A 16,473-nucleotide genomic window follows, 5' to 3' on the forward strand; every position below is an offset into this window, starting at 1 on the left:
CCCCAAACTAAAAATAATCTAACCTTACCAGCAAGTGGATGTTTTTTATATGAATCCAAAAATAAACTTTAGTAAGAAATTCCTCCCTTTAAGAGAATCAGGTTCCCATGTGCACTAACTCAAAGTGGTAGAGGAACACACCAGCATGATCTCAGAAATGACTGAGAAGCACCAAAGACTATAAAGAGAGAGTTTAAAATCAGGGAATGCTGAATATTCAACCACTCCTTGTGAGGGGAAGGAGACAGCAAGGCAGAGAGAACAAACCTCTATTGCCTGAAACAGCTTCCCATGAAGAAATTGTCTTTACAGGGGGATGACAACAATGTGCGTGGGCAAAGATTTCTGTGCAAGCAAATCTGACTTCTAAGATCACAAGTAGCAATCACTTGATGGTTCCCTTGATGATGGCCCACATGGACAGCTTTCATTTTCCCAACTCTTGCAGGTTTTAAGTGACCTCAGTGTTAGTGAAGATCACATATTGAATATCACATCCCCTCTGGGCTGGAAGCCCGTGCCAAGAGGGAGTCGTGCATCTATCTCTAGGCTGACATTGGCACTAAGGGAAGGGAGCAGGTAACACTTCAGGAGAGAAGGGAATGGAAGGCAAACCAGTTTCTCAGGCAGCTCAGAAGAGTGTTTGGCTTTTTTCACAACATATTTGACAAGTGTTTTCTGCAGTAACTGCTCAGAGCAACAAACTGCAGTGATTCCTGTGCCCAGGTGAAGCAGCAATAGTTCTCTCTCTCTGGCTGAAACAAACAAACACCAACCAGCTATTTTCTAAAGCAGATCCCAACCAAGCCAGGTAGTAGAGGTGAGCCTTCTGCAGCCTGACACCCAATTATTTTAATATCCACTACATCTTCCCCCCGTCAGGGCTCATTGGGTTTTTTCCCTTTAACTTTCTGAAGGCACACAAAGAATTGAATAACCTTTTCTCTGCGTACCTGGCTACAGCCACAGCACTGAGGGGGGTCCTTTCGACATTTTAAAGGACCTGAAGTGTGTGACAACATGGCACTGCAGTCAAGAATCTTGCCGGGAAACAGAATAAGAAGATTTATTTTATTTTTAATATTTGAAAGATTTCAAAAAGCATTCAACTGGATTTCTCACTAAGAGGATGAGTGAAGAGAATCCTTTGTAACTAAGCTGGGAGGCCCAAGTCTTTTATCCATTGTTACACAGTTTTTCCCCAGGGCAGAGTTAGGAAGGCCTGCAAGCCCCAGCAGCTTAACAAGGCGAGTACACTGGGTGGGCTTTTCTGCCATTGCCTAAGCTTCTCCCGAGGAAGGAGCCGAGTGGGTCCCACGCTCATCCCAGGCCCCGCCAGGCGTTATTTGGGAAGATCCCGGCGGCAGCGGTGCTCTGCCAGCAGTGACTGTGCCCAGCCTGCCTGCCATGCACACACACCTCCTCAGTGCCCAGACACCTCTGCCTCCTCCATAAACCAGGAGCAAAACCATTCCACACAAGGTTAGCAGTGAGCTGGCAATTGGATTAATCGTGGTGCATCAGACTTTGCAAGCCACCTCTTCCTGTTGGCTTTTTTAAACCCTCACACACAACTGGCTGGTCAGAGATACCTTGTCTCTTCCAGTATAGGCTGTGAGACAGGAGGAAACCAGTGTAACTGTGCTGCTGACACCTTTCTTCTCTTCCCTTTTGTACTTTTAACATCTGGATGCGAAAACCCTTCAGCCCTGATGCAAATGGGCTGGTGGGTTTTGATCACATGGACCAGGATATTCCCTGAGCTTGGTTTACAACAGGGATGGACCCACCCGCCTTTCCCAGGGATGTTTGGGTTTGGCTGAAAGTGAGAACTTCCCTGAGTGATTCCCAACAATGTCAAAAGGAGCTCAGGGCCTGAACCGGGACACCCAGGACACAGTCTTACCCCCAACCCCACAAACTCTTGTTCTGGGACTTGTCCAGCTGATTACAAAGCCCTAAATATGCAAGATCCCTGTTGGTTGTATTTTGCTTGGCAGTGTTTCACAGCCCTGCCAGTCTCTGAGAGAGGTACAGGAATGAGGAGCAGCAGAAGGCCGAGGATTGCCCTGTCCATTTGTGCCTCAATCAAAGCATCAGAGTTCACCATTCAAAGGTGCTCTCAAATTAAAGGTGAAATAAAAAAATATTTCTAAGTAATTAAGCCCCTCTTTTCCTGACTTGCTATGAAATTTGTGGGACACTAACATGGCAGAAATTTTGAGGGCAAATGTCTTATTTACAAGTCCAGAAGCAGAAAAATACGGAATTTGTAAATAATGGCAATATTTGCTTCCTTGATCCCACTGAAATTAATGATCTGTGGTTTTGGTATGTCAGTGCCATAAAGTAGGATATTTCTGGGAACTGAGTGTCCATATGTCAGGGATGGAGTTATGGAGTGGCAGTGCCCATTGCATGGTCAAAGTTACAAAAGGGGTTTTTCTTTATGTTCAACTCTTCTGTTCATACTCCAACAAAAAGCTGAACAAATTCCTGTCAGACCTGGAGCCATGGTTGAAATTTTCCTATAAAATTGGAAAGGGATTCAGCCAGAGACTTTCAAATGATGGCACCCCTGAAAAAACACAGCTCACCAGCACAGACTGAGCCCTCCCTGGTTTTCTCACACAGGGTGAACCTGGGTATGAGCAAAACTGACAAAATTATTGCCCCTCCCAAGCCCCTTCTCCACTAAAGCCCAGCTCTCCTTCTCCAGCCCCACCATTCCCATGGAGATGCTGGAACAACCGAGGAAAAAAGCATCTTACTTATGTGCTATATTTTAATGTTTATGGTATGGCTTTTTGTATAATAGGAATAATCGCTATTGCTTTGTAGTACACTTACAACAAATAGCTTCTGAGATTGCTCAAACACTTTAGCTCCACTTCAGCTCTTAATCAAACTCAGCAGCTGTTTATTGCAATTACACCATAAAGCAATAGACATTATCCCTTAACTAACTGTCTTATTAATATAGGTAGTTACACAGCTACTTCATAGTTAGTCTTAAATAACTGCTTTTAATTATTTTATTAACATAAATAACCATCTCAATAAATTTAAATTAAATGCATATGTGAGAAAATGCAATTTAAAGCATTGCACAGAATTGCATCTGTTTACTAATGTTTAAATTGATGTCATTGTGTAATTCAATTAAAGTGGAACTTTAATTTATTTCAATTTTTGATGGCCATGAAACACCTAAGACACCAGAACTTCCTAAACATTGAAATGGGCACTCTCTCCTCTTCTTGTGCTGCTGTATTTTCTTGGCAATATTAGTTTGCTGCCAGGCAAATGAGATTTCTCTTTACCCACAAAACTTACAATTTAATATCCCCATTTAATTTTGTTTTCTTCCCATTCCCAAAGCAACAGATGACTGGATTGCATTTTGCCTTTTGGTTCAGTTGTGCAACTCTGCTTTCAGTGGAGAACAGGATTTCACTTTCCTGTGCAATGCTGGATCCTCCATGTCTTATGCCATTTGTTCTGCTGGGATCAAGCTCTTTGCCTTCAGCTAAAGGGAAGGCAGACATTGCCTGACCTGGCCTGAAATCCCCTTTTTCTTCCTCAGGGGGGCTGGTTTATTGTTCAGGGGGCTCATCCTACACCAAAATCCCGCACTGCAGAGGAGGCAGCACTTGCACAGCAGCTTTCACCCCCCAGTGCCACCATGGAATGTGTCTCTGGAAGGGGACCCCAGCCCAGATGAGTGCATTCCATCCCTCATTTCCAGAAGGCTCTGCCCAGCACACTGGCCTATTCAGATTCTCTCTGGGGGATGAGACAAAAATCTCCTCTCCTTACTCTGGTTTAGATGCCTCCCCTGAAGGAGAAAGAGGAAAACGCTTGCTGGGGAGCAAGGAGAAAAGGAAAGGGACTCCCTTCACCCCTCAGAGAGAACAGATGATGTTAGGGAGCACTGGGAGAAACTAAAAGTGGAAAGTGTAAGGCAAGAATGGGGTGAAAATGAGGCTGGAAAACATAAAGATGCAAAAGGAGGGAAGGAGGTCTCACATACTTTCCTGCCAGCTCAAAACTTTTAATTCTGTAGCTGGTGTAGGGACCTGCCAATGTGAACTGCTACCTCTCAAATCACAGCAAACCCCTCAAAAGAACTGGCATGTATTGAGAAAAAGTGTTGAAGTCAGGAAAATGTAAAGCAAAATTTCTCAGAGGGTCTTGATTGGGATCTCAGCAGCTTTATAACCTTCTAAACCATGGAAATCAAAGCATATTTGGCTCTTGGATGTCAGTCAATGCCAAAGATTTTACAGGAGAGCAATGAAGGGAAGAATTTGGTGCAATAATGGTGACTATTGCTAAGTAGCAAAGTCCATGCCCTGCTCATCAGAGGACACAATCTCCCTTCAGGGAATCATTAAAGAATTTCAAATCAGGTTTCAATGCATTTCCATGCAGGTACACTCTTTGGCAGGAGGAAGGTGCCTCAGTGACACCAAGCCTATGTAAAAGGGGAATGTGGCTGGGACAGCAAAGCTGAAAACAGTATTTTATTGATTTTAATACTTCTATCCAAATGCACCAGGTGACATGAAGGAATAATTACAGGCTCCATCAGAGAGGGGCTGTGATCTGGCAGACACAGCAAGCTCCCCAGGAGACAAGCTCTCAAAACTTTACAGACTCCACTGGGCAAAGACAGGTGACTCAGTACAAAGGGTTTTTACAGAAAAATGTAGAAACTAGAGTGAAAGCAGACATGTTTAAACTTCAGGTAACTGAGAGTGATCGGGGTTGGATAATTGAAGTTCCAATGTATATTTGCCTACATTGTCGCTCACCTTTGAGCCCTACCTAGGCATCTTGACATTTATGCAGTCTGAAATCCTGAAAGCTCTGAGTTTAGACAACTAAATTGTTGCTTGTCAATTTAGCCTTGACTGAAAGACAGGTGTTTTGTTTCAGAGTAACACTCCTTTCAGACTCCTCTATTCCCAAGCTCACATTACTGAGCTAAGGAACTATCAAAAATGAAATAACTTACAAGCAGGCAAAGACATTTACATACCTTGAACAAAGGAATTCTTTGGGCAAAATAGGGATTTTTAATTATTGCTTGTTTTTTGTCATGTGGGATTCTCATCTCTGGCTCTCTGGTGGGAGCTGAAGGAGCTTAGAGACTTTGAAGGTTCCTACATTTTTGGTACTGCTATGCAGTTTTACAAGCTGAATGCAAAATGCCGTCTGAACACAAATCCAGCTGAGAATCTGGACCAGAATTCTCCAAAAATGCAATTCTGGCAGCAGGCAGAATTATATACAACACACACAGTAGTCCAATGGCAACAGGGTGAGCAAGGGTTACTTCTTAGGCTCATCCTAACTTTAACTCAAAGTGGGTCATTATTGCCAGACCTTTGTTATCATCTCTAATACTTCAGGCTTCTTGGCATTGTGGCAGGGCTTGGACCTCAATCTCTTTATTTATGCCATTAAGTGTGCTGAAGGCAACAGAAGACAGGCTTAATCACAGTGACCTGCCAATAACCTCAGCTGTGACCTGGAGGGATCCCCAGTTTTGGCATAGGTTAAGGGTCTCATCTCATTTAGAACCTTAAGCTGGATTTGAACTGTAGCCCCAGAAGTAAAAAAGCCAGCATTTTTATCTGGGAATCCACATGGCTTTGGCTTGGGACTTGTGACATCCCAGTATTGGCAAACCAGGGACATATTAACTGTGTGCTCTGTTTTCTGTCCTTAATTATGGCCAGCCAGTCTGAGTTTTCTTTCCTTTCCTTTTTTTTTTTTTTTAAGGATTTGAGTGACAAAGTGACTATGCATATCATTCCACATTTGAACTGTAAGACTTCAGTATTTCTACCTCTAGTGTGTAATTGGATCAGCTGCCAGTTACAGAAAGGAGCTGGGTGAGTATTAAGTGTGTGGAAAATGAAGAAGAGTCCAAGTGTGAAGGGGAGGAATAATTTGACAAAGCCTGCAGTGAGCAGTACGTGGTTTTCCCATTCCAAAATGGAGTAGGTTTTGAAGCGCATGAGGAAAAACTGGCTTTGATTTATTAGCTCTGGTTCACAGAATGCCAGCCACAATCTTGGAGCAACTCAAGACATATGGAAAACCACAGTCCCTGCCCCAAGGAACTCACAATACCCACATTATCATACTGAGGATGGACCAGTGCCAGTCTGAAAAACACTCTGCTTTTCTCTGGGTCCTGAACAACCTTGTCAGGCAGGGCACAAAGCTGCTGCTGCTGCCAGGGCTGGGGCTTGGTGTGCCCATGGTGTGGTGGCCCTCAAACCATCACACCCAGTGCTCTTTTGTAGGTCCCCTCTGTAACCCTGCCTCACTTGAATCTGGAGTCTCTTAAAGGAATTAGGATGATGTAAATATGAAACAGACTAGAACCAACCACTGAAATCCATGGTAAATCTCAGCCCTTTAAAAAGGTGATAAATAGGTGAAGACTGTGCAGTCAGAAAGGGACAGTTTTCCTGTCAGGACAAGAAAGTTGAGTTCCAACACTAAGCACAGGTAAGGTGGGATCACACAGACAGAAACAGTTCTTTATCCAGCAAGTGCTCAACCATTTATATCTTTAGGAAGTGCAAGCAAAATCCCCTCAGTAAGAACTGGGAGTCTGTAGGTTCCTGGTCTAATTCTTCTGGTTGGACCCAGAACATCCTTCACTTTGCATTCAAAGATGCAACTCAAGACAAAATCTAATCATGAGGTGGCCAATTGGGAGGATTAGGAGAGAGACCTGCAGCCTGAGATCAAGGAGAAGGTCACAACATCCAGAGCAGCTCATGAAAGAAGCAGAAGAAATGGCAATTACCTGGAAATTCCCAGACAGTTGTCCCTCAGCTCCAGAAATGCTCCATAAAATCCAGCATGCTGATCTGTAAGGAGTAAACAAGGAAAATTTATCAGTGATGGAAACAAGAATTACAGACATGCCAGGTGACTGCCCAGTAGGTGGAGAAACCAAAAACAGATTGAGATTTGCTACTTCCCAACTCTAGGGGGCTGCCCCTGGTGGTTTGCTGCCCATAGGGCCAAACTGATAGCCTGGGATTTGGAAATTCCTCAGCTCTGCCTTCAGCAGCAGCCACTAATTGAGAGGAGCAGTGTCCTAAAGGGTCCCAGGGTTATGGCCACAGAGTCCCATCCTTTCTGGTATAAAAGCCCTGCAGACAAGTCGATCAGTCAAAAACACAACAAAAAACCATCTCAAAATCATTTCTCTCTGACTCTCCAAGGGGGTTAGGGTATTAAGACAGAATGCCCTACCTCAAAGGAAGTCAAGATTGGATCAGAACATCTCAGAGAGATAGAGAAGGAGAGATGGCAAGAGGCAGCAGTGTAAAGGTTTTATCAGCATGAGTTGGGGATGACCACATTACTCATAGGTCACTGTGCTTTCCAGCTGACTAGCAACAGATGAAATAAGGAAAACAACGGCCTCAGGATTTCCAGGTAGCAGCTGCAGCCAAGGCTGCCTTTTCAGCATGGAATATGCAGGCACTGCTCAGAAACTGCCTGACTTCCCATGCAAAAGGGAACCTGAGGGCCCACTGTCAAGGAGAAACCAAGGTAACATTTGTGTTATTAGAGGGAGGAAGCCTTCAGATGCAAGGCACCTGGTTTTCCCTACAGCTTGCATACTTCCAGTATTTCCTAAGACTGAACTAGAAGTACATCAGAGATCCTTGCGGATCTCCAGCAGGAGGGCACCAGGGAAGGGTGCATTTATTATCCTGATGTCAATTCACAACTGCTAGACCAGAAAACAGGTGCAGTTCTTCATGTCCCACAGCAGCAGCCACAACACAGACACCTAACAAAGATGTTAGGTATCAAATAAATCAAATAAAGATCCTTTATTTCTAGCAAAGTGATGCCATTCTGCCAGGCTCTGCACAGAGACTTTGTCACAGACTGCTCACGTTCCTGGAAGGCGCCATCTAATCGGATACACACCCCGAGATCCCAACAGCTGAGGGGAAAATCCCACTGCCATTCCTGACGCTTCTCAAATTAGCAAGAGCTTATAACCATAAGGATCTGTGGGATCCCTCTCCTGCCAGGGCTGCATGCACAGGGGGTAAGGCAATGCCCTCCTGCTCTCTGCTGAATTCTCCCACCCTGCACTTCGTTGTTGTTTCCTGCGCTCAGAGATCTCCTACTTGTGTTTGAACTCTCTGAATACTCTCTTCAGCTCCACACAAGGAGCCAGAGGCCTTGCTAACCTTCTACCCCAGCAGTTCTTTTCCTGCAGTCAGGAAATTAGCTCTCTTTTTTTTTGTTTGCCTTTTTTTTTCTTCTTTTAATTGAAAAGAACGAGGGGAATTCCCCCTTCCTGTGCCTGGTTTCACGCAGGGCTCTGATGGCAGTGGTTGGTGACAGCAGCAGAAAAACCCAAGCCACACCACTCACAAAAAACAGTGCCACACTTCGTATAGGGTTTTATGTCAATATTTTGATAATTTCAGCTATTCCACATTCTTACTGGTATTGAGATATCTAGAAAACAATGTGTGCTTCAAGTAATTCAGAAAGCATCACAATAGGCCTGTGTGAACACTTCTTCCCATAAAAACTCAAATCAGGTTAAATTCTGAGACTTGGTTTTCAGCTGATACAAACCCTTGAAGATAATGTATTTACTGGTATGACAGTTTTCACTCTGAAATGTCCTGGCCCCTCTGTTTCCACCACGTGAGCAGAGGGAACAGGTACCAGCAGAGGAAGGTTTCATGTTTCTGCCTCCCTGGTGTTCACACCAGGAGCTGATTTTACCCCAGCAGGATTTCTTTTTCCTTCACTCGAGAAATTGTCTTTTTTTTTAAATGTAATCAGCAAGAGAACTTCCCTTTCTGTTGTCCAACTTTGGAAGAGGAGCCTGATTTATATTTTCAGTTAAAAATCCTCCCAAAGTCATGAGGGGATGTGGTGAGAAAGGGATTAGAGAGGAAAGTAAGTGGCACCTCTAATACGTTTTACCAGGATATAGGAAGAAGATAAATATGAGACAGACAAACAAGAAAATTTAGGAAAGAAGGGGAAAAACACATGAAAGGTGTAGTAATAAAGGAACCCCATCAGTAGCAACAACTCGAGGCAAAAAGAGGCCTGATGGATAGCTGGGCTAGCATGAGTGAGGAAGGGTAAAACAAACCTTTTCAAAGCATGGAAAAAGAAAACCAAATTGCATTTAAAAAAAATCTAGTGAGAGAGAAAAAAAAAAAAAGAAGACAAATAAAATAATCAGGGAGGATTTCTAAGAGCACAAAAGCAGAGTTCAGTGCCCCATGGTCATTTCCTAAGAAAGGAGGAAGCAGAAGTGAAGGAAAATACCTAAATATAAGAGACTCCTTATAAACAAAGGGCACATTCACTGCTAGCCCATGATTTTTTTGAAGGTTTGCTATCAGCATATCTCCAATGATAAATGCCTTCACATGATGCCAGCTCTCTGCAGGCACAACTGCAGCAAATCAGTTCTGCCAGGCCACGACGAAGTGACAAGGAATCACTTCCCCCATTCAACGTGGCACAGACCTGATCCATGCACATGCTGAAGATAAATCCTCAGGAAAGGAGCACAGGGCAGCAGTGTCCAGCAGCACAGAGGAGGAGAACACAAACGGGGAACTAAACTGGCAGCCTGGAGCTTCATTCCAACAATGATTACGCAGGTCCATCTCTGACCAAGGCTCCTCATTCCATGTCCTGCTCCAATTGCTTCTTTTTGTGTCTTGGGAACTGGTTTGTCTAGGCAGAAAAAATACTTCTAGATTGTTCTTGCCACACCCAGCAAAACTGAAAATTGCCAACAGCATCCTCTGAATGGCAATGGCATCCACAAAAAGCCTGGAATGACACAAACATGTTCAGGAGCTGTTTGGTGACTGCTGAGCCCAGGCTGGTGCCTTGTCATGACAGTAACCTTGTGTCATTCATTAAACCCCCTAAGCTCAAAACTAATGTCCCAAACTGCCTTTTGAGTGCCCTGGAGTACAGTTCCAAGTTCAGTTTTCCATGGAGAGAGGAGTACCTGAGCATCCCACTGACCTGAAGAGCCATGGTAGAGATGTGCAGGCCCAGTGCTGGGCAGGGATGGGGCTCCATGGAAGAATGGTGGATGGAAAGGCTCCATTTTAAAGGTAAAGATGTATGGGTGACCCTCAGAATTTTCGCAGAAGCTTGATGGGGTTAAAAGCTGTGCCCACTGACATGTTTCCAAGCAACGCCCAGGCATTATCCTGCACGTGGGCAAATGCTGTTCTCCCTCCCATCCCATCAGTGGGGTTCTATGATTAACACTGATAATTTCAAAGACAATATTCTGCCTATTGATCAGAGCCCCATTCTGGGAGGGAGAGATTCAGACTGACACTGAAAGCTGAATCTGCAATGTGTATGTGCACATTGACTTGCAACAAAAGAACCACAGATAGCCCTCTCTTTATCAGTAAAATCCAGTTAGATCCTGTGCTATCACCAAAAGACAACAGTCTGGCCCCAAAGCCTCCTCCCCACAAACTCCCACGTTGTGCTGCCACAAAGAGGAGGATGAGCAGATCTTGTCCAGATCCTGCAGCCTTTACTCAGACCTCAACTGCCATGGAAGCATTGCCTTAACTTACCACAGCATCTTCACTATGAGTACTTCTACCCATACCACCTTTGCCAAAATAAACACTGCTTTGGTTTGGGGGGGGGTTGGTTTAGGGTGGGGAAAAAAAATGCAGGTTAATTCTTCTAATAGCAAAAAATGTGTATAGAAATCCACTTTTATTTTTTTTTCTGGAACAGACAGCTGAGAAACACAGAACAGCCTTTTTCTGTCCCCCCACACCCTTGCTCTGTACACCACCCCTGCTTTAAGATTAACTGTCAGTCTGTGCTACCCTTGAGGCCAGACATTCTTTGAATTTGGTTATTATATCAAGGTGCATTTGTGCTTCTAAATGGGCAGCTGTACTGTAAATGGAGCACAAAAGAGCAAAATTCAGCCTGCTCCAGCGTGGGTCCAAAGCCCAGCGTGTCTGTGATGCTGTAGCCTTTTGTTTCAAATGCAGATAGATAAACTACAGCCTTTTTTTCCATGACGGTTATAATGCAGAATATGAAAAACTCTTGGGATGGTTTAAGCTGCAGGGTATTCTCCCAGAGTTCTGTCCAAAAATAATCTAGTAAAAATGTGGACAGAGAACCATCGACCTCTGCTTTCCCCCGAACATATGCAGCTCTGATCAGTCTGGTATTTCAAGAAAAACAAGGTCCTGAACCCTAATCCTCAGACACATAACAAAGCGCACTTCACAGCTGTGATGCACAGCTACTATCAGCTCCGAGGCCTGAGTGGGTCCCAAGACAATGCCTCCTTTATCACCCAGAGGACAAATATCTAGACAGCAATATTTTCTGCTTGAATGCTTCAAGCATCTCTCGCAACTCCTGACTGAAAGAGAAAACTGAGCTGAGAGTGTTTGCTGAGTGATTATTTTAATTTACTACTTGATGTAAATCTAAATGAACTGACATCCAGCTTGAGATGGACAGAAAACAATCATTGTGAAAAAAGAAAGAAGGCTAATATTACAATATCATTTGAGTAGCACAGGTTTAGGCAACTTTAGCAGTGGCAATGTAATAGATAGCGAGGCACAGTTTGCATTTCCTTTTCTTCACTCAATTACCATAATAAGTTCTGTAATTTTAGGGCTGTTTATTTATCAGGCGACGATAACAAAGACGCTCAGAACACGGTGTCTGAATGCAATAGTACAAAGCAGCCCAGTGATGGCCCCTGCATGCAGAGGGATTGCTGATTCCCACACACCTGATTTTCCCTGTGCTCAGAACCAGCAATATCCCCCTTTTTGCTAATTGCCAAAATGGCACACGCTCAGCCCCTGGCTTCAAGCAGAGCGAGGGAAAGGCACAGGAAAGGAAGAAAACTTCCTGGTGAAGTTCTCCAGTGCTTTAAAAACCTGTCAAGTCACTCTGCTGAGCTTTCTGGTATGAACAATAGATTTGGGACCTGGCCTGCCTGCACCAGGGAATCTGTCACTGCTGCTCTCTGATCCAGGCTTCCAGCGTTTGATGGCTGCGCGGTGTCACAGAACAGCTGGAGGAGAGGCGCCCCGGCTGCGCCGGAGACAGAGGGGAAAAAACAACAAACAAAAAGCAAAAGCAGAGGCTTCTTTGTGAGGCAGACACGGTTCTGGGCTCTGCCAGAGCCAGACGTGTCACCTGTGGCGTGGCCTGTGGTGCCCTGCACCGAGAGGAACAGGCACTGCTGCCTCAGCACCCGTGCCCAAAGGAGTGCCGGGGAGAAGAAGCAACACAACCCCACGGGGAAGTCCAGCAACAGCTCCCTCCCAGGGGGTTCAACATCTCCTGCAGCTCCTAACAGCATTTTCCCAGTGGAGACAACCTCCATGGGCCCCTCCAGTGGCACCACCAGTGTGGACAAGCAGGTGAGAGGCACCACAAGCCCATCACTCTGTGCCCCTTTCAGCACATCAAAGCCCGTGTTGCATCCCCAAGAATGACTGAATGGCAACTCTTCATTACTCGGAGATGTTCGTGTCAGTTTTTGGGGGATTTGTGGTTGGAAAGACTGATCTACATGCCTAATTTCTTGCCCATTGCCTTAGAAATATGAACCTAATTTGAAACAAAACTCACAGAGTAATGTCCATTTTGCATATACCAAGGAGCGATGGAAAACCCTACGATTGAATAAGAATGAAGGGAGTTGAATGAAAATGGAACTCAATGGGTTTCTGAGAATGCCACTCAACAGCCTGGAGGTTTTGGAAGAATACCAGGCCTTCCTATTCAAGGCCTTGAACCACTACCTTAAAGAAATCTCTGCAGTTCCTTCTTAAATTCCACAGGAGGCTCAAAAGCACGTCGGAAATATTTTTACTCTGTACCATAAGATGTTTTTCATCAGAGTAACATGCCTCTTAACCCATAGCCATATATTCAATTAAATTGCATGGGCATATGTGTGTTTATTTACATAATGTGTAAATGTATAGCTGGGTATATATAAACAAAAGGCTTTGCTAACAGGGAGGAACACACATGGCGGTGTAATTTGTGTATACGCACACTGTGCGACTGCAGCCGCTCACGTCAACACCATCCATCACCTGTATTCACCAAAACCCCGGCAGCTCTGCTCCACACGCTGCCTACAAGTCCACCACCATGATAATCTCCTTCCTCAATTAATTAAGGACAATTTAAATATTTTAAGTGAATTACATTAACATGACAAAACAGTAACATTTAAATTGTGGAGCTGCGAGGAGGAGAAAACCTGTGACAAAGTCCCTCTTTCAGCACAGTTGTGGAGAAGGATCTCACAAATTGACAGTGTACATTATGCACAGCCTAACTGTGGACATTTTCTGTCAAGCACTTAAACAGAAAGACCCAACAGCGGCTCCAGTGTGAAAAAGGAATTATCTGTGGGGGACTGGTCCTCACTAAGGGCAAGATTGACAAGTCCAAGCAGGCACCTGGAGCAGCATTTAAAATAACCCTGCCACACCAAAGAGGTTCATCACAAAGCCCTGTCTAAATTACTGTGGGTTTGCACAGAACCTCCATTAACTGCCCTTATGGAAAAACACTGTTAGCCTACTGGAAAGAGTATTTTTTAAATGCCCCTGTCAAATCTTGCTTCAGTAAGAGGTCTACAAATACATGGTATGAAACGTCACAGATGGAAATTAATTTTTTTTGTTAGCTCTGCGGGGCTTCTTACAACGGATCTAAAATTTTACATTCAGGACTCAGCAGCAAAATAACGTTTTCCCTTCTAGGGACAAAATTCTGCAAGGAAAGTTTTTGAGAAACCCAACTTGTATTTATATCCTCCCTGTGCATCCACTACGGATCTCGCACTCCTTCCACCGATGGACTGATTAACACATCCCGTTACTGGGATTTGCAAAGCAAAGGCTGGATCCTGCCACACGTCCCTGAGTCAGCCCCAATCACATGAGCAGCCTCCAGCAGGAGCAGGGATCGGGCCCTTCCAAAAGGAGCAGAGCTGCATGAGCCCCTTCATGTGCCAATGGAGAGCGATGATGCAGGGACATCCAAACTCAGGTTACTCGTGCCACGCATCTGGGAGGGATCTGGGACCATAACCTGCTTGTATTCCAGGAGTACAAGCAGGTTATGGTAAGGGCCAAGCTCCTGCTGCTCTTTCTCCACCAACCTCAACCATGCCCAGCGTGTGATGTCATGTTGTAGAAATTATGTTGATGTCAAAAAGCACGAGCTGAAATTTCCTGAAAACCCAAATTCTGGCTGAAACCCCCCAAGGCAGTTTTCCTGCCAATGAGAAGTGGAGGACCAAGCGCCCCACCCCTGAGAAAAGAGGGATTGCTTACCCAGGAGAAAAACATCCAGGGTGCCAACATTTCACTGTAAAGACCACACTGCATTTCCTGTTGGCAATTCTTAGCTGTAATTATGGAAACTATTGCAATTAGGTTATTCTAATTATGAAAATCTATTTCCTTTTAAAGATTTCAGAGCAACCTTTTTTTAAAATGAAAAAGAACACATAAAAAACACTGAAATCCTTTGAATTCCTTCTTATGCCACAGAATCTGAGCACAATTTATCTAGATAAGTTTTAATTATAGCCTTTCCAGAAAGACAGTACTCTGTATAAATAAAAAGAAATATAATTGATAAAGGTAGTCAGATGGTACCAGGTTGTTTAAATAGACCATTAAGCTCAAAATGTCTAAAGTTAAATTAGATTGTATTCTCTTTCACCTAGGGCTTTTGTAAGGCACAACTGGCATGTATAGTCTTGTCCACATTAATTTTTACTGCCACGGTCAAAAAGCAGCATAAGTCTGCAGCTTGTGTAGAATTTTCTGTCTTTATTTGACGTGATCATAGTGGATGAATTAGCTCCCTTGGTGCAGAGAGTGAAAGAAGGTTAGTTGAGGGAAATAAGGAATTTTCAGAGGAAAGAAAAAGTTTGAGGGAAACATATGGTTTAAAGGCTCTAGCCTATTTCAGATCAAGCTGAGAGAGTTGAGATCTGTTGGTTCAGAGATCCAGTTCACTGCACATTCCTACTGTGCCTGCCTACTAATTGCATCCCATGTTTGTCAATCAAATATTTGCAATTAACAAAAATATTCCCTTAAGAGACATATAACAGAGGCTGCTAAGGATCCATTGCTTTGCTATTAGACTCGGCTCCAAAAAAATAAAAAAAAAGGTCTTTAAAAATATTCTGCTGATGATGACACTGCCAGACACTTCCAGTCAAAACATTAACAAGCAGAATAGGTGGCATGGGGGCTTTTCAAAGAGATTTTTTTCAAAGAAGAAAAACTTTGATCTTAGTGTTTCTGACCCATCCTCCACCTCTGAGTCTTCAATCTACAAGTACATATAGTGGTTTAATTTCACTCAGTGCATAACTTGCCTAAGGAGAAACGTTGATCTAGATTTTTTTTTATTTAACTCCAATTTAAGTGATGCTCTAAAGCTGCCCTATCAGTGCATAATGCACACTCACACGAGGTTTCTAAGCAGAAACCGAAGAAAGCAGACTGGAATAATAAGAAATGCGCAAGGTTCAGAGGAAACATTAATTTGTAAATAGGTAGAAACGCCAGTAATTTGTTGGGAATTGAAGACCTTCTGTATGAAACAGTGAAGCTTAGCAGCTGTGCACTGCTGTTTTATAAATCAATATTACATCTGAAGGAGGTGTTTGAATGCTTGTATCATTGTGGTTTGAGTCAAACAAAGTTCTGTGATAAGAAATGATCAAACAAAACAAACAAAATCCCTTCCCCTGTCTCGCCGGATAAATTCCAAACATAATTCCACAAGAGGGATAGAACATTGAAATCATCCACTTTTTTATAATTGCCTAAACCCCTCAGTCACAGAAAGATGATTGGATTGGTGATGGACTATTGTATTCTCAAAGACATGGCTGATGCCAACGGAGAGCTCCTGCGGAACGATAACGGCACCAGCATTCTCCCTGTGACCTGTGGTGGGCTTCAAAGCCCATCCCAGCCAAAATGCTGTGCTCCAGAGTGAGCATCACTGGGAGTGGGGGCTCCAGCCTCCCCTTCCGCCTCCACAACTAATTCCTTCAGTGCCATGAGCAACCTCTTATCCTCACTGCTGCTAAATACAGAGTATAATGCACAGCCAGCCAGCGAGAAGAGCTCACGCTTCGGCCAAGCCTAGCCAAGGAAAATGTGCCAATGCAGCCCAGCAGGTACAGCTTGATTTGCAGATTTGCCTCGTGTCAACACAGCCTGCACCTGCAAACAGAACCTTTTTCTTGCCATTTTCCAATTCTCCCACAGAAAATGAAGCAGAATCGCAGCAATGTTAATGATTTTCCCAATCAGACGTGATCTAAAATGCTGTGTGCCCCCATGACTGACATTG

The 16,473-nt window shown here is 44.0% G+C and overlaps 1 long non-coding RNA gene across 1 annotated transcript in view; it reads right to left on the minus strand.

Moving 5' to 3' along the window:
- LOC136555146 (uncharacterized) overlaps positions 1-16,473 on the minus strand; it is a 435,291-nt gene that overhangs the window by 48,174 nt on the left and 370,644 nt on the right. The window contains exon 4 of the long non-coding RNA XR_010783432.1: positions 6,833-6,896. This is a non-coding gene — a long non-coding RNA (uncharacterized lncRNA). The remainder of the gene's footprint in view (positions 1-6,832; positions 6,897-16,473) is intronic.

The sequence above is a fragment of the Molothrus aeneus genome, chromosome 3 (genome assembly GCF_037042795.1).
Source record: "Molothrus aeneus isolate 106 chromosome 3, BPBGC_Maene_1.0, whole genome shotgun sequence".
Lineage (NCBI taxonomy): Eukaryota > Metazoa > Chordata > Aves > Passeriformes > Icteridae > Molothrus > Molothrus aeneus.